Genomic DNA, 26,207 nt, shown 5'->3' on the forward strand with positions numbered 1-26,207 from the left:
GTGACACATTTGAGAGATTATGAATATATGTTATTCAGCAAATTTGTAGGCTGCCCATTGTTTTCTCCTCCATGGTTCCTGAGTGCCTCAATAATTATTGAATTTTCTTTTTTGACATGCAGCATGGTAACAGGCCCTTTTGATCCACAAGCCCCTGAAGGGTGGGAAGAAATCAGAGCACCTGGAGGAAACCTGCACAGCATGGGGTGAATGTACAAACTCCTTACAGGCAGTACCGGATTTGAACCCAGGACGCTGGCGCTGTAATAATGTTGAGCTATCCACTACGCTAAACGCGCTGCCAATTATTGGTATAATTTCCCCTTTCTTAAGTATTGAGGCAGTGTTTACAAATGCTGAAAAATAAAATTATGTTAGTTATATCACATTTGTGAACTTCAGAACAGGCTTCAACAACCTCCAGTGAGTTCTGAGGTTGTCCTGTCAAGACTCTTTCTGGAGGGAGTGTCCCATTAAATAATGGAAAGCAGCTGCAAAGTAACCTAGTGGGCTTCTAATTGTTCATCAATTACTTAACAGTGGTTGCAGAATGTGCCCAAACATTCCGAATTTTGTTTCTGAGGGTGGAAATAGGCGCTGCATGAAAAATGAATGTCTGAACATTGAAACACACAAACAGAAAAGGTCAACAGAAGCACTTGGTCCAGTTTCTCAATTAATGTAATTTATCTTAAAAATTATTAATATGGCAATATTATTCCATTCAATCACTTTCCTTTCTTTTTTTTCAACATTTTTATTGGTTTTATCAAATATATGTTCTGTAGGTACCTAACAATAAAATAAAGTATTAACAAATTGCATATAGCAATACAAATAGTACTGAGACCTATGTTATATTAAAAATAAAGATAAAAAGAAAAACACTATACTAAATGTCTAATTCAGTCCCCATCCCTTAGGAGGCTACTGACTAACACAAACAGTCCACTACTAATAATGGAAAAAAAAAGAAGGTAAAGATTGGGTTCAAAAACCAAAAATTAATTAATCTCATGAATTCTGAAAGTAATTAAGAAAAGAACCCCATAAAGAAACAAAGTTATGAACTATTCAATAGTGCAACATCTAATTTCTTCCGAAGTCAGAAACCATGAGTGGGAGGGACAACATCTTTCCATGTCATTAAAAGGGCCCTTCTTGCGATAAGGGAGGCGAGGGCAACTACATGGGATTGTGAAACAGTCAGAATTAAACCAGATGGCCCACTTATTCCAAAGAGAGCAATAAAAGGATTTGGAGTCAAATTAATATTAAGAACTAAAGGCAAGGTACAAAATACTCCTTCCCAAAAATTGAAAAGAGAAGGACATCATCAAAACATATGATACAGTGTACCTTGCTTCAGTTATAAATACATCTCATTTAGAAGAGAGATTAGAATAAAATTTGGCCAATCAAATTTGGGAATAGTGGTCCCGGTTTACTACCATAAATTGTAATAATGAATGTCTAGCTCAAAGAGAGGATGAATGCACTTGTTTCAGAATAGAATTCCATGTAGATTCAGCAAATTACTGTTGAAAATGTTGTTCTCATCGTTTTTTAATTCTGTCCAGGGAACTATCCCTAGAATTTAAAAGTTTCAGTCACTTTTATGTGCGAAAATCAGCCTTAATTTTTAAACTATTTTTTGGTATTCTGTTTTTCACACTTGGGTACAATTTTCAATGTGCTTACTTATACTGGTTGCCTAATGAGCTAATTTAGTTATTTGCCCACACTTGAGTCATTATTTCACATAGGACACTTTTAATTTAATCTTTACTGCAGTCATATCATAACAGTCTCTCATTATATCTCTAAATAAAATTATAATGACAGAAAGCTCTTCCATGACCATGTGCAGTACCATGGGAGATTTGTTGGAAACCTGAAAGGTTAAAATTGTGTTGAGAAGGCATTAAAGGATAATCTTCAATTTTATACTAATGTAAATCATATTAAGAATAAACTCTGGAATTAGTGGCATAAACAGCAGTTCAGATATTGGCATCACATTAAATTAAGCAGGCACCGGACAAGGAGCTGAGGGGCTGCAGAATGTTTCACAAAGATCAACTTGTTAAGCTAGACGGATTATAAAAATGAGTGCAATAATATTAACAAGCCTCCAAAGAGATTATAGGCATTTTTATTTTTTTTTCACTAGAGTGATAGTTATATGGAGCAAATGCCATCAGCAGCAGAAATTGTCATGCCATTCAACTTTAGTAAGTAACTGGACAAATTTCTGGTTAAAAACAGAATTGAAAATCAAAAATCAGTCATTCCAGGTAGACCTTTTTGGTACTCAGTTCATAGCTGTCTCCCATGCGGTGTGGCCTATGACATTATCAGCTGTGAAATCTAATTGTTCAGCATTGAATAATGAAGACCATCATGTTAGATTTGTGCTTAATTATTACTGAACCACTTCTTCAGCTTTTTTACCTCTTTTTGGTGTTTAGGGCTTATACATTTGTAAGATGTGAAACAAATTCCTGATGCATTAAATGCAATTGAATTGTTTTGTAGATCATTTATGTATTTTCAGTTCTTCAATAAAATTTTAATTTTTAAAAAAAAATGTGTGTATATATATATATATATAGCAACATTTATAGCAAAATGTGTGTATATATATATATAGCAATATTTCTTCAATAAAATTTTATATATAGCAATAGTTCTTCAATAAAATTTTTAAAATTTTTTAAAAATGTGTATATATATATATATAGCAATATTTATATATCTTTTGGCATTTTGTTTGTCTCCCAATTGGAAAATAAAAATCTGAAAATCAGAAAACTGCGGATGCTGGAAATCTGAAACTGAGCACAGGATTTTGGAAACACTCAGCAGTTAAGCCAGCGTCAGTGGTGAGAAGTCGTGCTTACGTTTCGGGTTGATGACTGTTCATCATAACTGAATAAAAATGATAAGTACATTTTAAATTACAGAGAAGTGAGGGGGGAGGTAAAGAGGAATAAAAGACTAAGTTATGGTGCAAGCTGAGAGAGGGTGGTGAAGACGATTCATTGCAGCAAATCTTCTTGGAGGAGACGTAAATGGAAGGAAACATTTCAACGTGTCAGGCATTATCAGAAATACTTTCTTTTTTTTGCTGATACTTTTGCTCTCATTAGCGATTTTTGAGGCATAAACTCCCACCATATAATGTGAAGCATGGTGCAATACACAAAACCCATTCTCCCTCATTTGGAAAACATTTAATTTTTATTCATAGAACATTTGGATGGTGCCAACCCAATTTTGCTTGCAATTTTACTATTTAAAGGAGAACACTTGAATTTCATTCTTTGCTCTCATCTAAGTTTTGTGACCCCAGAATGCCTCAGATGCAATATCATCCATGTGCCTTGAGTAATTCTCGGCTGCAGCTGGCATATCACAGTTTATTGTGTGCTGCTCCCAGAGATTTCATCTACTCCCCAAGGAGCAACCAGAGTAGGGTTGGACATTTGACTGAATTGCATGTTTTCCCGCAATGTAGGCATTCATGGAGACCTTCCTTCCAACCTCCGGCCAATAGCACCTGGCTCTGAAGTGCCCCCAAAATCCTCATGAACAAGGCACATGCCTCTTGTGTGTTCGGTGCTTTCATTTTGCCTGGTGCCCTTTTCTCTCACTCCCCCTTTCCCAATGGGAAATGGGATCTATTCATTCAATAGCAACATTGGTGCAGGAAGAATGGTGCTTGACCTGTGCTGCATCCCTTTACAATAGAATTGCAAAGATAATACTTGATGTGAGCAGAAGGCATAGAGAACTTCCAAAAACTAAAAAAGGAAATGCTACATTGAAATTGAAAGTCGGCTACAGTGAGTGCAACACAGGGAAACTGAACAATTCTGCGCTGAATTTTTGATCATTAATTGGCATTCATAACCACCATTTGGTTGACAACAATGGCTGTTTTTCAGTAATAAATAATATGCGAAACTCAACATGCACTAGACCAAGCTTGCACAGAGGATTAGCATAGAGCATCAGTGGTTCATCCCCCGGCTAGTCCTATTTAATGGCATCATCAGTATTTGCAAGTTAGATGTTGATTGATTTCTGCTGCCTCTTGCTTTGGTTGAGAGAGAGAGTTTTGTTCTTTCTAGTCTTCCAAAAGTTGCTAAAATCAACAGGGAATGGTTCACTAGTTACTGAAGTCTTGACTGCAGCGATGCCGCATTCATTGTGATGTTTCTTCTATTACAATAAAGAAACTTGGGTTCATTTCAAACCATCTGGATTTATTAACTAAGCAAACAGCATGAAGGCCAGAAAATACAGATGCCAGACTTCATGTAGAGGCATCCATCTTGAATCTACCCAAGATCCAACATTGCCCAGATGCTAGATACTCTTTCTCTGACTCTTCCTGGTGGTAGCCCTCTATCACTACATTCACAATCATTCTTCTTGGACTGGAGGAATGAACAGGAACCACAAAAAAAAAACTGTCACACTGGGGAGGAAGCTGAAGATCTCTACACAAGAGCAAACAGTTTTCCAAAGTGTTCCTCGAAGAACAATGTGTGGACTCTGGGCTTTAGAAAGAATCCTTTTAGTAGTAATTTGATGGCACCTACTTTTCATGCATCTAAATATTATTCAGGTTAGTGCTAGGCCTGAGTTAGGTCACCCTCAAAAAAAAAATCTTGTCAAAACCAAATAGGCAACAGCATAGGTTTATTTTACTGTCAGCAAGCATGCTTTAAAAAAAAAGCACTTGCATGGTTCCTGATGAGAGCACGCTAATTTCTGATGGTGATGCTCAGGGATTGAAGAAGGTTATAAGACCTTAAAGCCATGCTAGGGAGTATAAGATCACTGTGCTTGGTATCGAGGAGAGAGATGCTGCAGGGGAAAGGGAGAGCTCCCTGACTTTAAAAAAAGGCCATCAAGGTGTGTAAAACATACCAGATGTGAAGTTCTGGAGACCAAAGAATGGCTGGGGCTTCCATAAGAAAAGCATGACAGGAAGCAGCTCAAGTAGGTTCCAGGAATAAGGATAACTATACTATGATGGAAGAAAATTCAGAAATGTGCACTTGACCACATGATGAATACAATGCCACTGCACAATATCACAATTCCACGTTGGCCAAGACAGACTGCATGCTCACGTGTGCCTCCCAGCCAACCAACCCAAACTGTTCTCTGAATTGACTCTGCGCAGCCATCTGAGGCTTTCTGATCTTGGGTAAGAGCTTGGTGTGGTCATCATTGACCTGATGTTGTTCCAAATACAATAGAAGCAGTGTTCCAGCAATTAGACTGCAGCCTCTCAAGGATGTAGCTCTCAAACATTAAACCCACATGCAAAGTTGTTAAGTGGGAAAGGTATTACTTTGTGAAATTTTGAGCACATCTGTAATAATATTGTTATTGTCATGTTAGAAATAATTCTTAACATGCTGACATGATTCAAATACATTCTACCTTAGGGAAAGTCACATTTTTTATTGTTCAAATTCAGTTGATGGTGGAATGACTGCAGCTGGCATTGGGACAGTATGTGTTGCCTCACTGGAAAGTTTGCCAGTAATATGCGTCTGGTCAATAATCTTGAACTAGACCCTGATTTCTGCAAAACAGTTATAAACTCATTCAATCAGTTCTTGTGAAATTGAGTAGGTGATGTTGTGATGTGATGATTGCATCTGCTCTCTGATGTCAACTTGTAAACAAGCTTGAGGATCTTATTCCCAGTAGGTTTTGCTCTCACAAATCTACCTCCTAAATATGAGGGAGATTGGTTAGAGTGCTCCTGTTGTGGTCTCTACTACATTGGAGAGACTCGACGGAGACTGGGAGATAGCTTTATTGAGCACCTTGGCTCTGTCCGTCGCAATAGTGTGGATCTCCTAGTGGCCACCCATTTCAATTCCCCATCCCAGTCCCTTGCTGACTTGTCTGTCCATTGTCTCATGCACTGGCAGACTGACATCACCTGTAAATTGGAGGAACAACGCCTCGTCTTCCAAACGGACACCCTCCGACCAGATGGCATTGATATTGACTTTTCTGGCTTTTGTTAAAACCCCACCCCTCACTTCTACCCCCAACAACTTCTACCAGCTCTGTCTTTCCCTTCCATCTCCTTTTGCACAAACATGATAAATTCTTACCTTGTCCCTTATCATATCCAATTAAGTCCTTTCGTTGGTCTGGATTCCTCCCCCAGCCAGCCCTGTCTGAATTTTGAGATTTTCTGAGATTTCCTGAGCCTGACTCATTCTGCTTATTCCCTGAAGAAGGGTTCAGGCCCAAAATGTTGGCAATATATCTTTGTCTCCTATAGACGCTGAAAAGACTGGCTCAGCTCCTCCAACATTTTGGTGTGTTTTTACTACAATCACAGAGTCTGCAGACTTTTGTGTTTCACTTGGTGAGATTCAACATCTGCTGTATGTTGACTATTGTCTTTGGATCCACCCCTCATTGCTGGGGCATGTTAGTGCAAAATGATATCTTGTGCAGGCAAGAAATACATTGAACAGATTAATTGTTTTTTCACATTGTTAAATTCCACATTTTCTTAATTACTTGAATTTAAGTTTCCCAGTTAAATCTTCCCACAATAAGATTTGAACACTTTTCTCTGGATCAGTAGTCCAGAACTGTGATTGCTGGTAAAGTAAGTTTACATAGTTACAATGATATTAAATTGAAATTGTTTTATGGTTGTTGTTGATTGCACTTCAAGCTTATATTTACGTTAAATGACCTGAGTTGGTGTTGCTTGAATGATGATATCATTTACAGGGACATCCAACACCAGGTGATGTCAAATTCTCCGACATCATGAAACTGCCCAGAAAATGTCCAAATGGACACAATTGTATCTGGAAATTGTTGCAAGCACAATATACTCTGGATAAAATTGATTTTGCTGTAACCCAAGTAGGTTGAGGAGGGCAAGGCTACTGACCACCATTTGAACAATTTTCGACAAGAGCATTACAGAGAATGTCCTCTCTGGCTGCATCATAGTGTGGGATGGTAGTTGCAAAGCATCAAATCGAAGTTCAGTACAGAAGGTGATTAAATGTTCTGAGAAGAACACTGGGGTCTTGCTCCCCTCTATCAAAGATATCTACAGGAACTTTGCTTAAAGAGGGTTTAGAGAATCATCAAGGACCCTTGCCATCCAGCCCGCAGTATCTTTGAGTTATTAACTTCAAGGAAGAGAAACAGGAACAGAAAAACCAGGATTGCCAGGCTGGGAAACAGCTTCTTCCCACAGGTGGTGAGATTGTTGAACAATTATAGAAAGCCATAAATTATTTATATATATATGTATATATATATATATATATATATTTATTTATTTTAGATCGCCATGCATACATGTTGTTTGCATATAGGGTACACTCTCTGCTTGTGTGTGTTCACTATGGTCTAGAGATATGCTGTTTTGATAGGACAAAACAAAGGACTCTACATCACCTTTGTTGACCTCACCAAAGCCTTCGACACCGTGAGCAGGAAAGGGTTTGGTGCCTCAGATGCCCCCCAAAGTTCCTCAACATGGTTATCCAACTGCACGAAAACCAACAAGGTCGGGTCAGATACAGCAATGAGCTCTCTGAACCCTTCTCCATTAACAATGGTGTGAAGCAAGGCTGCATTCTCGCACCAACCCTCTTTTCAATCTTCTTCAGCATGATGCTGAAACAAGCCATGAAAGACCTCAACAATGAAGATGCTGTTTACATCCGGTACTGCACGGATGGCAGTCTCTTCAATCTGAGGCGCCTGCAAGCTCACACCAAGACACAAGAGCAACTTGTCCGTGAACTACTCTTTGCAGACGATGCTGCTTTAGTTGCCCATTCAGAGCCAGCTCTTCAGCGCTTGACGTCCTGCTTTGCGGAAACTGCCAAAATGTTTGGCCTGGAAGTCAGCCTGAAGAAAACTGAGGTCCTCCATCAGCCAGCTCCCCACCATGACTACCAGCACCCCCACATCTCCATCGGACACACAAAACTCAAAACGGTCAACCAGTTTACCTATCTCAGCTGCACCATTTCATCGGATGCAAGGATCGACAACGAGATAGACAACAGACTCACCAAGGCAAATAGCGCCTTTGGAAGACTACACAAAAGAGTCTGGAAAAACAACCAACTGAAAAACCTCACAAAGATTAGTGTATACAGAGCCGTTGTCATACCCACACTCCTATTCGGCTCCGAATCATGGGTCCTCTACCGGCTTCACCTGCGGCTCCTAGAACGCTTCCACCAGCGTTGTCTCCGCTCCATCCTCAACATTCATTGGAGCGACTTCATCCCTAACATCGAAGTACTCGAGATGGCAGAGGCCGACAGCATCGAATCCACGCTGCTGAAGATCCAAATGTGCTGGGCTGAATAGCCTATTTCTGCTCCAATGTTTTATGGTCTTATAAGAAGGCAATAGAGACTTCATGGGATGGAATTAAGGAACAGGAAATAACTTAAATCTACATTGGGAATTGTGATTTTTGAGTAGTTGTGAAGTGGTGGAATCCATCAATACAGAGACATATGTGTGTTGTAATCTCAGTTGTATTGTGGAGCATTTTATTTTGTTTTTTGATGGGAATCGGTTTTGTTAAAAACTTTTAAGTTGGAGATAATCTTGGCATGCTTACTTGTATTGCGGTGTAGGTTATGTGAGTATGTCTTCATTTTTAAGTTATAGTTCATAATTTTGACAATGGCCATGTCTGCCTGTGGCCCTCATCTTTCTTTCTGGTCTCCTTGCACATGGTTCCACTCTTTCACACCTCCACACGTGCGTGCAGACGTTATTCATCCACTTCACTTAGTCATTCACTGCACAGCTCAACACCATCTTTTGCAGCTGGGCACAGATCAGCTTCAAGCAAACCAGCCAAGAGCTCCTACCATTTCCGACCTCTGTTCAGGGTTCCCCTTCGTTCACGTACAAGGGATGCAGCTTTTGATCTTGATCCCCTGCAGGATGTGTGCAATGTGGATGCAGGCTGCTTCCAAAATTTGGTCCCATTGAAGTCAGCAGAATCAATTTTCCAAAGTGCACTGCACTGCTCAACTGCAATCATTTGTACTTTTAACGCATGATGTAGGGTAATATTCTACCCTTCAGCCATTTTGCTTTCTCCTCTCTCCCACCTCTTTTATTTTTATCTAACATTTTTGTGTTATCCCAGATAACAAGAATTGAAAAAAAAATCTTAGACTTTGCTAATGTTTGATTTACCTCTTGCCTTCTTGAGATCTGTTACCTCAAAAAGACAGCCTGAATCATAAAGACCCCCATCACCCTGGGCACAATCTCTTCTCACTGCTACCTTTGAGCAGAAGTTACAGAAGCTGAAAGACCAGTACCACCAGGTTCAAGAACAGATTCTTTCCAACATTTATCAATGAGTTAATTAATTTAACACTAACTTGAACACTTTGTTACACTTTGTCATAGGACGGCAGACACCATTGTAAAGCTGATTTGTTTTCCTTTTCTTGCATGATGGTGACTGAATATTTATGAATTAATTATTTATGTTTTGTGATTATTACCTATTTTTAATTTAATTTACACTATTGTCGTGTTTATTTTTTATGAAGTACCTGTTCGGCTACAGCAGGTAAGAATTTCAGCGCAAATCTACATTGTGCATCATAAATTTTGCTTATTTCCCCACAGGTACATCTGAAATTTCTAGCCTTTTTTATCTTTGTGGATGCAATTTGTTGTTTTTGTTGTCTTGAAATGGGGATCAGTGAGCGATCGCTTCGCTGAACACCTTCGCTCTGTATGCATCCATGACAGGGATCTCCCAGTGGCCAACCATTTCAATTCTGCGCCCCTCTCCAGCGCTGACATGTCTGGCTATGGCCCCATGTACTACCAAAGCAAGGCCACTTGAAAATTGGAGGAGAAAATAGCCACTTGGGTACTATCCAACCGGATGGCAGTAGCCTCCACTTTTCCGGTTTCTGCTCGCCCACTCTCCGTTCTCCCCTGTCCCTCTGTCTTCTTTCCTTTAGCTCTTCACCCCCTTCCATCTCAATTTACAGAGCCATCCCCCCCTCCCCCTGTTTGCTGATGTGCCCTCCCTCCCTGATCCTCCTATTAACCCCTGCCCTGCCCCACCCACCCACCATTTTGTTTGGGCATTCACCTACATTTTCCTCATACCTTGATGAAGGCCTCAAGCCTGAAACATTGGTTCTGTATCTTTATCTTTGCTATATAACCAGTTTACCTATCTCGGCTGCACCATTTCATCGGATGCAAGGATCGACAACGAGATAGACAACAGACTCGCCAAGGCAAATAGCACCTTTGGAAGACTACACAAAAGAGTCTGGAAAAACAACCAACTGAAAAACCTCACAAAGATTAGCGTATACAGAGCCGTTGTCATACCCACACTCCTATTCGGCTCCGAATCATGGGTCCTCTACTGGCATCACCTACGGCTCCTAGAACGTTTCCACCAGCATTGTCTCTGCTCCATCCTCAACATTCATTGGAGCGACTTCATCTCCAACATCGAAGTACTCGAGATGGCAGAGGCCGACAGCATCGAATCCACGCTGCTGAAGATCCAACTGCGCTGGGTAGGTCACGTCTCCAGAATGGAGGACCATCGCCTTCCCAAGATCATGTTATATGGCGAGCTCTCCACTGGCCACCGAGACAGAGGTGCACCAAAGAGGTACAAGGACTGCCTAAAGAAATCTCTTGGTGCCTGCCACATTGACCACCGCCAGTGGGCTGATCTCGCCTCAAACCGTGCATCTTGGCGCCTCACAGTTCGGCGGACAGCAACCTCCTTTAAAGATGACCGCAGAGCCCACCTCACTGACAAAAGACAAAGGAAGAAAAACCCAACACCCAACCCCAACCAACCAATTTTCCCTTGCAACCGCTGTAACCGTGTCTGCCTGTCCTGCATCGGACTTTTCAGCCACAAATGAGCCTGCAGCTGATGTGGACATTACCCCTCCATAAATCTTCGTTCACGAAGCCAAGCCAAAGAGAAGATATCCACACGCACAATCAGAATACAATACACTTGAACTTACATAATGTGGTATCAGCAATATGATCAGGGTCTTCCTAATACGGTATGCCAAATCCTCTCAATGAATTCCAGTTGAATAATCTGCCTGCCTCTCTGTTAGCTCCTTTTTGTTGCATGTTTGCCTGAATGTTTCTGTATTTCTGCTTGCTTCTCACCTACATCATGTGTAATGATTATTTTAAGATCTTTTATATTTTGTGTTGACATTTTTTGATTGTTTACACTGATGCCAATGCATAAAAAAATAAAATTCAAGAACATTTAAATTATTTGAATGATTAATATTTTATTTTTATTTTGAGAATGATCTCTCCCAGGATGGTAAGTAAGACCTGGTCTCCTACTGAATCTAACAATCAGTCAATGTAACTTGCATGGCTCTATGGCAGGTTGCTGAAGTACCTCTTGAAAATCATGTACCTTGCAAATGTGGTCTTGATGTACTAAGACCCCAAATTGCTACGTCATGGAGCTTACACTTTATGGAGCTGGTAATGTGACCAAGCTGATCTGTGGGGTGATTTTTTCCAGTCAGAAGATTTAGAGTTTGTCACTTTGTTGTTGAACTGAAAGGAATAAGGTTGACCGTTCGATTGTGCAACAGTTGTGTGGGTCTACGTGTGAGGTTCTACACCTCATCTAATATCACCTTGTGTTAATTGCAGGGATTATGTTTCAGTTATTTTTGGTTTTTTAAATGTATGACAAAAGTGACAGAATATGTACAAAATTAATACAACAATCTTTTCTAGTTGTTGTAAACAAACTTACATAATTGAAATTATAACCAGAAGGAACTTGACAGAATTAAAAGAGACATACTTCCTGATCTGTAGATACACTCATTAATAATTTTAAAATATCATTACAGACCTTGAGGTAATTGGAAACTCATAAAATACCTTTTGCCTTTTTTCCTAAATATTACTTTGCTAATATTTTGTTCAACCTTCAAACTTTTAAATGCCTTTTGCTTTCCATATGTTGCTTTTGATTTTTACCCATTAAGTTTATTGGTGACTTCCAAAGGTTTTTTAAAAAGAAAATCAGATTCAATTCTTGTATTGCTGCCCAGAACTAACCTCAGGGTATCAATTTTGTATGGCACATGGCATTTTGACTTTTCACTTCTGTAACATAGAGAGAGGGTCAAGGTGCTGAGGAATCAATTTTCTGAACATGCTCCACAAATGTACAGGAGTTTTAGATTTGATGAATTGATATAAATAATGCAATGAATCTTGAATAAATTTGTAGATTAACTATAGGGAAACAAATAATTTTTTTTTTGCAACAGTACAGTAAAATTCCAATGGTTTAGAGCTTTGGTACTGCCCAATTAGCAGATCTTTTGTACTATGGGATGTTATTCCCATTAATGCCAATTCCCATTCACTATAATGTTATGCAATAGATTAATAATTTTTACACCAAAAAAAACCAGGCAAATTTAAAGGGAACGCAAGAACGTGGACCGTGGTGAGTGAAGAGCACGGTGACTACAGCTCCATTGTGTGAAAGGGAGCGTGGGAACTGGGGGCTCATAGGGGGACATAGGAATCAGCATCTGGAGGGGCAGATGTCAAATCATAAGGCATTTCTGCAGAACAGTGGAGTTTTACAGTATTTCTATGCTGCAGTTTTATTCCATTGAAGAGCTAATGTGGCAGCTGACTTTAAGGGCGCCAGATTTTCATTTTATCTCATTCTGTGACTGCAGATTCAATAAAGAATCAGAATTAATGGAGAAAGTGTGAAAGGTAGGTTAATGAAGACACAAGGGATTGCAGATGCTGGAATCTGGAACCAAAAAGAAGTAACTGCTGGAAGAATTTAGTGGGTTAATCTTAAAGGGTAAGAGGGTGGTTTTTGGTCTAGACCCCTCATCGGGACTGAGACTGGAGAGGGAAAATGGTCAGTATAAGGAAGAGAGGGAGGGCTGAGACATCAGCTAGTAGGTGATAGATCGCCGGATGAGAGATGAAGGATGATGGACAGATGGAATCAGGAAGGAGAGGGGTGGCGTTGGAAGGCAGAGGCAGACAAAGGAACAAATGGGAAGATGGAGACAAGTGTGGAAAGTGGAGAGCAACAGTGGGCACAGCTGCAGAAAGGTTCTTCCAACACTGTCTTTTGATAAAATATCATTTATGTCCACATTGCTGCAATTTTTATCATTCTCTACCTGTTATTACAGAAGATTAGGAAAATCTCTGTTGACATCAAAGGTCAAATTATCAAGCAGAAAATTGTCCAAGTAGTGTTATATATTAAAAATATATTAGTGAAATTAATTTATTTAATCTTGAGGCTGATTCTGTTATTTGGCTTCTTTTGGCTCACAACTATTTGTTATTCTCATTGGCACAAATATCTTTTTCCACCTACTTTGCATTTAGAATTCATGTCAAATGAAAAGTCCTTAACAAGTACTTTTATCTTAAAAAAAAACATACATTTGTACATCCCAGTTTTCTTTTAAAATTGAACTGGATGATTTTTTAAATGTAAAATGATGAATTAAATCAATTCAGTAATTGCATCAATGAACAACTGCCTTATTAGTTTCTATTTTGTGTTAAATGAACACATTGGATCTAATCCTACAACTTTCCCAATATTGCATATTAATTATTTGGATTTCCAGTCTTTGTTGACTTATTGTAGGTCAGACTAATGAGATAATCTTGAAGTACTCTGGCAACAGCGAAAACCTTGTTGTGCACAACGTTACCGACTGATTTAAGAACACAGTCCTAGATTGTTTTGTGGTTACTACTCAGGTCTAAGAAGGAAAAAGAAAATTGAGAAAAGAGTTTGGTCTGCTTCAATGACAGTAAAACTGAGATAATCCCTGTGTAAGAAGTAAGTAACTATGGTCTGCCTAATCCAGTCCCAGTGTGAAACTGTTGACATTTGTTCTTTTTTTCATCATTATGTGACTGGGCCTGTTTTGTGCTGGATTAAGCACAAATCTCCAATGCAGCACATTTGGCATGTTAGTAGTAGTTTAACTTCATTAATAATGGATGAAGAGAATGAAATCTATGAAGGGAAAAAATTCTTGAATTTCTGTCAGCTCGTTCTTTGTTATCCAACCTTTTCCCCTTCCCGATAAAAATTTCACAAACGTATCTAAATTGGGCTGCTCAACAAAAAAGCCTGAAAGCCCCATGTGAAATTTATTGATTATCAGCACTAGTGATGTCCTGTGAAATAAGATTTTATTGATTGCAAATTCCTGCAATATCCTTTTTTCTCAGACTACCCCATGACAACACACTTTAACCAATAAAGTTGGAAATAACTGGAGAGTAGCTTGACACTCCTGAAGTTTTTATACCTTCTATAGCAGTGATCAATTGCTGGTCTCGCCTAATCTTTGGCGAGACCGTTGGCTGTGGTCACTTTTGTGTTATTCAGTCTTGTTTCATTTGTTCTGGCAAAGCAACAGCTGGGAAGACTTTTTCAACAAAGATGAGTGTCAGATAATCCTGATGGGATGCATGTCTAATATCTTTTGTAATTATGTCACATTCAGCAATACTGGAATAATTCGGTGGAAAGGCTGGCTTTGATCTTTTTCTTAAACCTCTCCCTGAGGACTGGTCATCCAAAAGATCTAGTATGTATTTCTGTGCTGTGAATTAATGCATATTTCTTTACCATTGATGATGTTTTAAAGCATTCTTAATGGATGTTTTGAGCTGTAATTTGTTAACAGAAATAACTTGCAAGAAATGAAGCTAATTGTTATAATTTGAGACGCGTTGTACATTGTTTAAAAACTCTTTTTCTGTCCAATATCACATCTTTGTCATATTAGAATAATTTAATTTGAATTGTAATCATCCCTTTTTCATTGCATTTGAATTATTATATTTTGATTAGAAAGAATATATTCTTATTGCAGAATATTTTGCTTTGGCTTTTTACAAAGTTGAAGTGTTCACAGAGGGAATGTAGACATCAGTTTGATGTTCACGATACCAACTTCAAATGACAGAAAGCAAAATATTTTGACAATGGAGTGTCGTTTCCACCAACTCAGATTTTTATAAGCAAACACATAAATATTTTGGCCTTAAGGATGTTTTGTTGTCCATAATGAGTTCAGATTTAATTCTGACTGTTATCACAGCTGCTTCCTTATTAAATACTGCATTTGGTACCTTTTGGCTCTGTTTTCTCTGAACCCTGCCAGACCAATGTTGTTTACCAGTAGTGTATACAGATCCCTAGAGTGTAGGTCAACACAGATTATTCTGGATAGGGTAGTGTAACCACATCAATGGGAAAGTGAAGTAAGAGCATTATTTTTTTTCTACTCTCATTTGTTTCAGGGTGAATTCATGAGGCACGTCGGTTGTTAAATTAGTTAAACAATTTGATGGATTAATTTGGCATGAGGAAACGTGGATACCATGTTAACCGTTAGCTTCTTCACTGGGAATGAATATAGCAAAATGTTGGTTCTGGCAATAGACTGATTGAATATTAGTAATGTTTGACTTCTCAGCAATAAAGAAAAAGATATATGTGGAGCCATACCATCATATTATATCTGGATATATAGTTGGCATTTTTATTAAAGTATATTGTGATCAGTACCTGAAAGATATCTATCATACAACTGCTGAACTATTCTTGGTTAACTGCTGAACTAGCTTGAATTATTCAATAACACATTTTAGCAATAAGAGGAAGTGTGGCATGAAACTGATTTGTAATTACTGACCTAAAACATATTGGGTTGACTAGAAAATGGTGATAATGTGTGTTCTTTTTTTCTCTCTCTGAGCCCGTGAAGATCTCTGCCACACTTGGAAAACTTCCCCTGAGCATATTTATGTTGATCCTGTCAGAAGCAGGTCTTTATTCATGTTTTCAGGTGTTTTTCAAAGGGATGTTCCCTGTTTTAAGGAATAAGAGAAAATAGTGTCCTGGAAGCTCATTTGTCAATAATGATTTCACATAACATTTTAAAGGGTTTTCTAACAAAGGTGCACAAAATTAGCACTGTATCAGCAAAATCTTGGTGAATGATGTCGGTTGGAGTTTTGGTTCTGTGAGAATTGCTGAATAAAGTAAAACCCCTGGTATCTGGCGTCTCTGGGGATTGGTAGATGTTGGATAACAATGCCTAATACACCTGCATTAAAATAAACAATTTAAAAGACAAAAATACTTACACTGAACAAACTTTACTTGTATGAATATATATATACTTTAAAACATTTACTTTATTTTCAGTTACATTCTTTGAAAAAAATTTAACGGTCGCTGCTTTGCATGTTCCTCCCCCTCCACAGAGCCACCCAAAAGATGGACAATGCATTATAGATAATTAACACCACCTCAATCAAGTTTACAGATAAAGCCTTTGCCCAGGGCCACTCCAACTAAGAGTCACAGAGATAAGGAGACATTTTAAAAGAATCACCCCAACAGTGAGTGGCATCAACCAGCCCTTCATCCTGGGCAATGCCATTTCATTCAAACACAACTTTGTTCAAAGAGCTCCTGTGAGCTAAACACAACCAAGGCACTCCACTGGCTGAATATTTGCTCCCATCTTCACCAAAGCTTTATGTATTATTTAAGAGATCATTTACATCTACAATTTGAAATTTACATATTTTTTACCTATTATTTAATTTTACTTATTTTATTTCTTAAAATTTAATTTCCTCAATTATTTGCCAATGGCTGTAGGCTGCCAATTGCTTGAATTTCATATACCAGGGATTTTTACTGTATTTAATGTTGCATTCAAGTTCTAAAGAACATAGTTGAATTCAGTTTGAAGTGTACTTGTGTATATCCAATTTTTTGCAAATTTGCCAAGTTTCACTTAGTGTGCACTCGATTGCTATCTGAATTGGTTCCTTTCCATGACATGGATACTTCAAGAGGAAGAATTGTTTATTACTGTTTCAACAGCACTTTTGTGTATTATTTATTAGGTAAAACTTTTCACTCGGTCAATTTGCAACTTGACCTCATTCAACAGGAAATAAAGGGATATATGGACCTTTTGCAGGATAATGTTATTTGAAGTGTAATTTAGTGTGAAGGTCTGAGCAGCTGTAATGGACTAAAAGGATTGTTCCTGAGCTGTTCTATTCAATATTCAACTTGATTTATGAAAAAAAAAGTTGCTTAGTGTTTGTGTTCAATACGGGAAGTCCCCAAGATATGACTGCATTCTGTTTCTTGAGAACTCTTGGTAAACCAAAGTGTGCATGGGAAAGCATCACTGAAAGAGCTGCGAGTGAAGAGCCAGCAGGCATGCGATGAGCAGCTGCCAGCTCGTCTCACTCACTCAGTGAGAGACTGAGTGTGTCCACGCAGCGGTCCAAGGTCAGCACAGCTCAACTTTGGCTTCCAAATTTTGCAGCTCAGGGAAGCGGGGGAAAAAAAGGCATGCAGAATTTCCCCCCTCCCTCCTGCTCTAGAAAGAGGTACAAGTGCCTCAAGTCGCACACCACAAGGTTCAGAAGCGGCTCCAGTATCAGACTCCCCAACAACAATCTCAATCAGGGACTCATTTAACGACTCATTCTTTTGCACTTCATTTTTTTTCTCTCTGTATTGCACAGTCAGTTTGTTTACATTTCTTTATTTGTTTACATGTCTACGCTGAGTACAGTTTTTTTTGCACTATCAATAAGTAGCAAATCCACCTTGCCCACATGAAAAAGAATCTCAGGGTTGTATGTGATGTCATGTATGCACTCTGACAAGAAATCTGAAATCTGAATCTCCTCCGTTCCCATCAAGCACAAGATGCCTGCAGCCTCGCAGCAGATGGTAAAACTTTCTGCATCATCCTGCTGGTCTCCAAAATCTTGTTGGGAATAGTATAATCTTCATTGGGTTCACAGATTTATCTATCTATCTATTTATTTATTTATCCTTCGATATTTTATCCTGTAGACAGTTTCATTTCAAGGGGTAAATATAACCTGCTTTTCTTACTCTCCAGAGTAACTCTGTCAGATCATTTTAGGTAACAACAGTGTTACCAGCAATGTTCATGCCATTAGAGGAAGACCCATGGTATAAACAGAGTTTAGCAATAATCTCACCAATGGATTTGAATACTATGTGCTGCATCTTATTTTCCCAAACATTCAATGTCTAGGATGGGATTACTGTAAGGCATTTTCTGTTCGGCTTCTGGGAAACTGCAGGATTGCTTGTAATTTTAATACAGACCTTTCTGGATGTTCTCATCTACTATTTCAAGGCATGATGGAGGATCCCAATAACAAATGCCTTCTGCTTCAGGGATCTTGAATAGTTTTGAGATGCTTTGATTTGATTTCAATAAAAGGTGTATGCCAAGAAATTGTATCAGAGCAAAGCAATTTTCACTTGTGCCATGTTTGCACATATTTTATGCGAACTTGGACCCACTCCCTGGTATGATTCATCCCAGCAGCAATGTCACCCATTTGGTACATGTAATGATGTCAGTAACATGCATTTTATTTGCTCAGTGGCAGAAATCATATCAAGCAGTCGAGATTTCTATTTGTTTAATTATTGCATGGTTTGAGAAGGAGTTCATCAAGATGAAAGTGTTGAAACTCGATTTAAAGCAATTGCTCCTGACAACATTTTTGTCATAAATTAAGCAGTTTGCTTTTCAACCGAGTTAATTTGCAAATTTGGAATGCAATGCCAGAGGAGGCGATGGAACCTGACACCATCACTACGTTTAGGAGGCATTTAGACAGACAAGACATGGAAGGGTACAGACAGCAGCTGTGGAGGGAAGTCAGTAGGTACATTTAAAGCAGAAGTTGACCGGCTCTTGATTAATGGGATGTCAAGGGTTACAGGGGAATGAGATTGAGAGGGAAGAATAAATCAATCACCGTCGAATGGCGGAGCAGACTCAATGGGTCGAGTGGCCTAATTCTGCTCCTTCATCTTATGATACAGGGCCAATGTGAGATGAGTGGAGATGGGCAAAAAGATCAGCATGAACATTATTGGCTGAATGGCCCTTACCTGTGCTATACAACTCTATGTCTTCAGATCTTAGCTCATTCATTGGCCCACCAGCATGATTGCAGTCGATTATGTCACAAAGCCCTCATTGTGTGTTGCTGCTGATGTGTCAGTGATGTGTCCACTTGGATATGCTGCCCTCCTACTTCATTTCTCAGTGTTCCTTGCTTCATTTGTTGACATGCGTTTATCTTTCTGCACAACTTCAAATTATATATAGAGGAGATTTAGGAGATGAATTTCAGTTGTCATTTTCCCACTCGTCCATTGTAATTTTGGCATGTGACTCACGGAAACTTTAGAAAAATCTCTTTCCATATTTTCACTAGCTTTTGAAATTATAGATTCAAGATTCCGCCCTGCTCCAGCTCCCTCAACAGCCCCTAAGGCTAGAGCTGGATGAGGTTCCCACCCTGGATGAGACATATAAGGCAATCGAACAACTGAAAAGTGGCAAAGCATCAGGTATGGATGGAATCCCCCCAGAAGTCTGGAAGGCTGGCGGCAAAACTCTGCATGCCAAACTGCATGAGTTTTTCAAGCTTTGTTGGGACCAAGGTAAACTGCCTCAGGATCTTCGTGATGCCACCATCATCACCCTGTACAAAAACAAAGGCGAGAAATCAGACTGCTCAAACTACAGGGGAATCACGTTGCTCTCCATTGCAGGCAAAATCTTCGCTAGGATTCTACTAAATACCTAGTGTCGCCGAGAATATTCTCCCAGAATCACAGTGCGGCTTTCGCGCAAACAGAGGAACCACTGACATGGTCTTTGCCCTCAGACAGCTCCAAGAAAAGTGCAGAGAACAAAACAAAGGACTCTACATCACCTTTGTTGACCTCACCAAAGCCTTCGACACCGTGAGCAGGAAAGGGCTTTGGCAAATACTAGAGCGCATCGGATGTCCCCCAAAGTTCCTCAACATGATTATCCAACTGCACGAAAACCAACAAGGTCGGGTCAGATACAGCAATGAGCTCTCTGAACCCTTCTCCATTAACAATGGCGTGAAGCAAGGCTGTGTTCTCGCACCAACCCTCTTTTCAATCTTCTTCAGCATGATGCTGAACCAAGCCATGAAAGACCCCAACAATGAAGACGCTGTTTACATCCGGTACCGCACGGATGGCAGTCTCTTCAATCTGAGGCGCCTGCAAGCTCACACAAGAGAAACTTGTCCGTGAACTACTCTTTGCAGATGATGCCGCTTTAGTTGCCCATTCAGAGCCAGCTCTTCAGCGCTTGACGTCCTGCTTTGCGGAAACTGCCAAAATGTTTGGCCTGGAAGTCAGCCTGAAGAAAACTGAGGTCCTCCATCAGCCAGCTCCCCACCATGACTACCAGCCCCCCCACATCTCCATCGGGCACACAAAACTCAAAACGGTCAACCAGTTTACCTATCTCGGCTGCACCATTTCATCAGATGCAAGGATCGACAATGAGATAGACAACAGACTCGCCAAGGCAAATAGCGCCTTTGGAAGACTACACAAAAGAGTCTGGAAAAACAACCAACTGAAAAACCTCACAAAGATAAGCGTATACAGAGCCGTTGTCATACCCACACTCCTGTTCGGCTCCGAATCATGGGTCCTCTACCGGCACCACCTACGGCTCCTAGAACGCTTCCACCAGCGTTGTCTCCGCTCCATCCTCAACATCCATTGGAGCGCTTACACCCCTAACGTCGAAGTACTCGAGATGGCAGAGGTCGACAGCATCGAGTCCACGCTGCTGAAGATCCAGCTGCGCTGGATGGGTCACGTCTCCAGAATGGAGGACCATCGCCTTCCCAAGATCGTGTTATATGGCGAGCTCTCCACTGGCTACCGTGACAGAGGTGCACCAAAGAAAAGGTACAAGGACTGCCTAAAGAAATCTCTTGGTGCCTGCCACATTGACCACCGCCAGTGGGCTGATAACGCCTCAAGCCGTGCATCTTGGCGCCTCACAGTTTGGTGGGCAGCAGCCTCCTTTGAAGAAGACCGCAGAGCCCACCTCACTGACAAAAGGCAAAGGAGGAAAAACCCAACACCCAACCCCAACCAACCAATTTTCCCCTGCAACCGTGTCTGCCTATCCCGCATTGGACTTGTCAGCCACAAACGAGCCTGCAGCTGACGTGGACTTTTTACCCCCTCCATAAATCTTCGTCTGCGAAGCCAAGCCAAAGACCGAAGCTTTTCCCTGAATTGATAAAAAACAATGTGGTCAGCAGATAAATTTGGTTTAATATGAATATTTATATGTTTGAATGTAATTGAACTGAAATCAAACATCAGATTCATGTTTTGGATTAAATAAGACTGTAAAGTTAATGACTTAGTCAGAAAGAGTTCCACTGGTTATAAGCACATTTATGGCTCAAAATCTTTTCTTTAAACCTGAGACAATTTTGTGCAATTGTTTTTAATTGTCCACATTTTTTTTAAAATGTGATTGTCACGTGATTTTCAAGGTTTTTAGGGAATGGGGACAGCCCATTAAATAATTCCACAATCACCTAGCTAAGAGCTGAATGAAAATCGCCTCAATTTAAATTCTGTGCAGTGAAAGACTTCCTTCAGACCTTTTGTTTTAATCCAGTGAAGCCATATGGATGGATGACCATTAAATGGCATAGTTTACATTCTAATGACTTCAATCATAGTTAATTAAGATCAAGATTCAATTGTTCGCAGCTAAACCCACATCCCCAAAATGGACTTTATTTTGCATTCCTGTCTCAGCCTATTTGACACTGGAATCCATAATAGTTGTTGAGTTACTTCAATACATGCCTATTCCTACTCTGCTTAGCTTTCTGACGTTCACCCTCATGAATCTTGAGTTTATCTTCTATTCCATTGGCTCTATACTAAGTTCAGCCAAATCACATTTACTCATTGCCTTTTATTGGCTTCTGATTCCTGTTTACCAGTTTACCTACCTCGGCTGCACCATTTCATCTGATGCAAGGATGCAGAACTTAAGCATAAATTCAACTAATACTTGTAACTATAGATGCCATGCAATCTATCCTGAATGCATTAATTGTAAACCCACATTCTTTAAGTCACTGCACATAGTCTTTGAGATGTACTGGAGGGTGTCTTTCCCTCTTGGATCTTTTCGCAGATGAAGATCATTTTAAAAGTCTGAACAAGGCGGTCTGCTTCCCCATGGGTATTCAGATGTTGGGGTGCAGATAATATGTGTGACACATTGTTGCTTCGCAGGAATGGCTTGAAAGTGTTTGATACAAATTGAGGTCCATTGTCTGAAACCAGTTCTATAGGTAATCCATAACCTGCGAACACACATCATAGGCTCTCAATTGTCTTTTCCATTGTCGTTGGCCACATTCGCCACACAAATGCGCCATTTGGCGTATGCAATGACAATAATCAGAAAGTTTCCCCCATAAATGGGCCACAAAATCAATATGAATTCAATGCCTTGGTGGTGATGGCCATTTCCATAGGTTTGCTTCTGCTTGTGGTGCTTTCAATTGCATTTCCTGGCAGATGTGACATCTCTGAACCAACTGTTGAATATCTATGTCAACTGATGGCCACCAGACAACACCTTCATCCAGACCATTCTTGGATGATTGCGGTGGGGTTCATTTAACAAGGCCTCCTGCCATTTCTTGGGAATGATAGTTTTGTCCTCCATAAAAGGCAACCCTCTTCAACTGATATTTTGTTATACCATGTATAAAAAGCTTTCAATACTGTCAGCCTCAGGCCACCCAATCAAAGTGAGGTACAGTGTGGCCTCTTTTCGTGCATCTTTGCTGATAGCCTTAGCTGTAATGGGCAAGTGGTACAGCTGTTTCTGGTTTATAGCTGTGGCTTCTGCAGTCCATTTGATGTACCCGTCTGTCTGTTCTGTTGCAGTCAGAAGTAAGTGCGATAATCCATCTGCGTGACCATTCTTGTCTGCAAGACGATGCTTTAGATCATAATCATTGGTTGCTTTCTCCATCAGCCATCATTGAATTACTGCCACTATGAACATGGGAATGCCTTTATTGGGGCCTAAGATGAAGCTCAGTGGTTTATTTTCTGTCACTAAGATGAACTTCCTCTCACATAGATATTGTTGAAATCGCTTGAGACCAAATATTATGGCTAATCCTTCCTCCTCCAGTTGTGCATAGTTTTGTTCACAGGCTGTTAGAGAGTGGGAAGCAGGCGGAACTGGTGGTTCTCCTTTGTCAGTGACGTGTTAATACTGCACCTAAACCAACAGGTGAATCATCAACAACAAGGATAACTTCGTTGTCTGGGTCGTAGTGAACGAGAACATTGTCCCTTGAAGTCAGCAGTTTCTTCAAGCAATTGAAAGCTTTGCTGGTTTCAGCATTCCAACACCATTTCTGGCCTTTTTTTCTACAATTGGTTGAGAGGGTTGCACAGTGTTGACATGTTGGGGATGTACTTTCGATAACTAAACCTAAGAACGATTGCAACTCAGCTCTATTTGATGGGCAGGGTGCACTGCGGACAACTTCAGTGCAGCTGGATCCATCTTGACTCCTTCACGATCAATATTAAATCCCAAATATGTTACTGAGGGTACCATAAATACACACTTGTCTTGACACAGTTGGTCTTTAGATTGTTCTAGCCGATGCTGTCATAACCCATCATGATGATGTCATCTAGGGAACATCCAACATTTAGTCCTTGCAATAGCTTGTCCATAAGATCTTGAAACATTGCTGGAGTGGATGATATTCCATATGACATCCTGGTATAAGCAAACAACCCCAGGTGAATGTTATATTCCCTCGATTCAGAATCCAATTCAACTTGTTGATATGCTTGTGATAAGTCTGATTTCGTGAACTTTTTCCCACCATTCTGAGACTGAAATAATTCTTCCACTCTTGGAATTGTATCTCCAGGGACTTGCAGGACTTGGTTAATTGTGTCCTAACAATCACCACAAATTTGAATTTCACCACTGGGTTTTCTGACCAGTACAATAGGAGCTGCCCAGTCACTGAACTGAAGTTTCTCAATTCCCTTTTTAATAGCAAAAGGAACTGCCCTTGGTTAAAAAAAGATCTTGGACTTTGCTTCTAGTATCACTTGCAATTTGACCTGGACTTCCTATATTTTTTCAAGGTTCTTCCCAAACACTGTCTGGTATTTTTGAACCACCTGTTGCAGCTTTGATTTAAAGAAAAATCATCAACAGTTTGTGCATTCTTCATCACACCAATTGCCTTCCAATCAAGTTGGATGTGTGACAATCAATCCCTTGATTGGCAGGTCCTTTTGTATCTACAATGTAGAGAGGTAGTCCTTTCTTAATCTGTCCCTTATACTTAATGTTCACTTTACACTTATCTAGTACTTTAACTTTCTCTCCTGTTAACGTCTTTAACACAATGTCAAACTGTTTCATTTTAAGTTTGTCTTTCAGATCTTTCAGCATTAATGACACAGTTGCCACTGTGTCGAGTTCCATGTGGACCGGTTCATTGTTAATCTTAATACAAACAAGAATTTCTGACCTGCAATCAAACACATTACGGATGTCCATAAATACTAATGCCCCGTCATCCTCGGACTCACTTTGGTACTCTAGCTCACTGATGGAACTTTCGTCATTTCCCCTGAGGTTTTTAAATTTGGAAGATTTTTATTTTTATTTTTAAGTTTCTGGTTTTTCTTCCTTCTGTGACCCTCTTTCTCTCTCTTTCTGTCTTGGACACTTTTACTTGATGTGTCTCACATTATCACCCAAATATCACTTAGCCTTTTTGTAATAACAGTTATCAGGGCTGTGGTTCTTTCTCCCAAGGGAAAACATTCTCGTTGGTCCATTCTCTTCACCATGTGCTCCCCCTGTATATCAGTGTTATGATCAATCATTTTGAAACTCAATGCTATCTCATAAGTGGACTTGGTGTCCACATTTTTTAAACTCAACCATCTTTGTTGGACATGGTGGTCCACCAAACTGATTACCTATCTGTCTCTCAAAACCTTGTCCAAGAAGTTACCCAAACTACTTGTCTCGGACAACTTACACTTTGGCTAAATATCGGTTAATTGTTTTGCTTTTTGGGATAGAATTTGTATCTTTCAGTGATTACTGTTGGTTTTGGGAATAGATGATCTCCAACAAGGTCACATAACTCTTTATTAGACTTGGTATATGGTTTTACTGGTGCCGGTAGAGTCTTGATCAGACCATATGTTCTGCCCTTCCCTCGCTTAAAAACATGATTTGAGAGATACTGCAAGTTTCAGTATCTCTCACATCTTGGGCAATGCAATACATATCAAACTTATCTATATAATCAAACATCTATATAATCAAACTTATCTATATAATCTATATAGTCTTCAGTCTCTCTATATTCCCCAAAGTGTCCTGCTATTTTCACTATTTATTATTTAGTAACAAAATAAATCTGCTTTGACAGTGCTGTTTATTCTTTGTTGTCTTCTTCTCAACACTATTGACAAACGTGTGCTTTTGTCCCGTCACAGCTCAATGTCGTCCCAGTGATAATTTTCACCACAAAATTCTCACCTCCCATGTCCTCTTTACTTGAAATCCCATAGATACTGTTGTCCGCAGTGTAATTTTTTTTTTGTTTTGATCCTTGTCTCAAATTCTGTCATGTATTTCTCTTAAAGAATCACCTCACATGAGAGTAACTCTGTATTCTGATCAAGATGTCATCTAACTGAACTCACAAATCAAATGTGATTTAAATAAAATGATGTCACGCACGCATGCATGTTCCCACAACGTGGATACTCGATGTCTCTGAAGGGACTCTTGCCTCTCTTTCTCACCTTGATTGCACTACTTGACTACTGGCACCTCTTGATGTTCCTTTATGGGGAGAACAAAGAAAAACTGTATCCTATGTCCATGGCAGAAATGGATCATGAATCTTCATTTGTGCAAGTAACATATTATACCTGTTTTATCCGTGTAACAAAAAATATTTGAAATAAAATAACTGTCATTCACATAACAACAAATTATTCTTTAATGCTTGTAGAAAATAATGCTGCATATTTAATATTACTTCCACATTTCTATATTGGAGAGCATGGTTAGTGTAGCAGTTCGCACAACGCT

The 26,207-nt window shown here is 39.6% G+C and overlaps 1 long non-coding RNA gene across 5 annotated transcripts in view; it reads right to left on the reverse strand.

The window, feature by feature from the left end:
* LOC138756340 (uncharacterized) overlaps nucleotides 1–19,200 on the reverse strand; it is a 47,837-nt gene extending 28,637 nt beyond the window's left edge. For 2 of the 5 annotated variants that reach the window (XR_011353005.1, XR_011353003.1), the window contains exons 1-2: nucleotides 19,106–19,200; nucleotides 15,822–15,996 (exon numbers count right to left, since the gene is read on the reverse strand). This is a non-coding gene — a long non-coding RNA (uncharacterized lncRNA). Of the gene's footprint in view, nucleotides 1–4; nucleotides 357–5,464; nucleotides 5,609–12,094; nucleotides 12,214–15,821; nucleotides 15,997–19,105 lie in introns of those variants that run through there. The other 3 variants (XR_011353006.1, XR_011353007.1, XR_011353004.1) reach the window with 3 other exon arrangements.
* Between the last annotated feature and the right edge of the window lie 7,007 nt (nucleotides 19,201–26,207).

The sequence above is a fragment of the Narcine bancroftii genome, chromosome 3, assembly GCF_036971445.1.
Source record: "Narcine bancroftii isolate sNarBan1 chromosome 3, sNarBan1.hap1, whole genome shotgun sequence".
NCBI lineage: Eukaryota > Metazoa > Chordata > Chondrichthyes > Torpediniformes > Narcinidae > Narcine > Narcine bancroftii.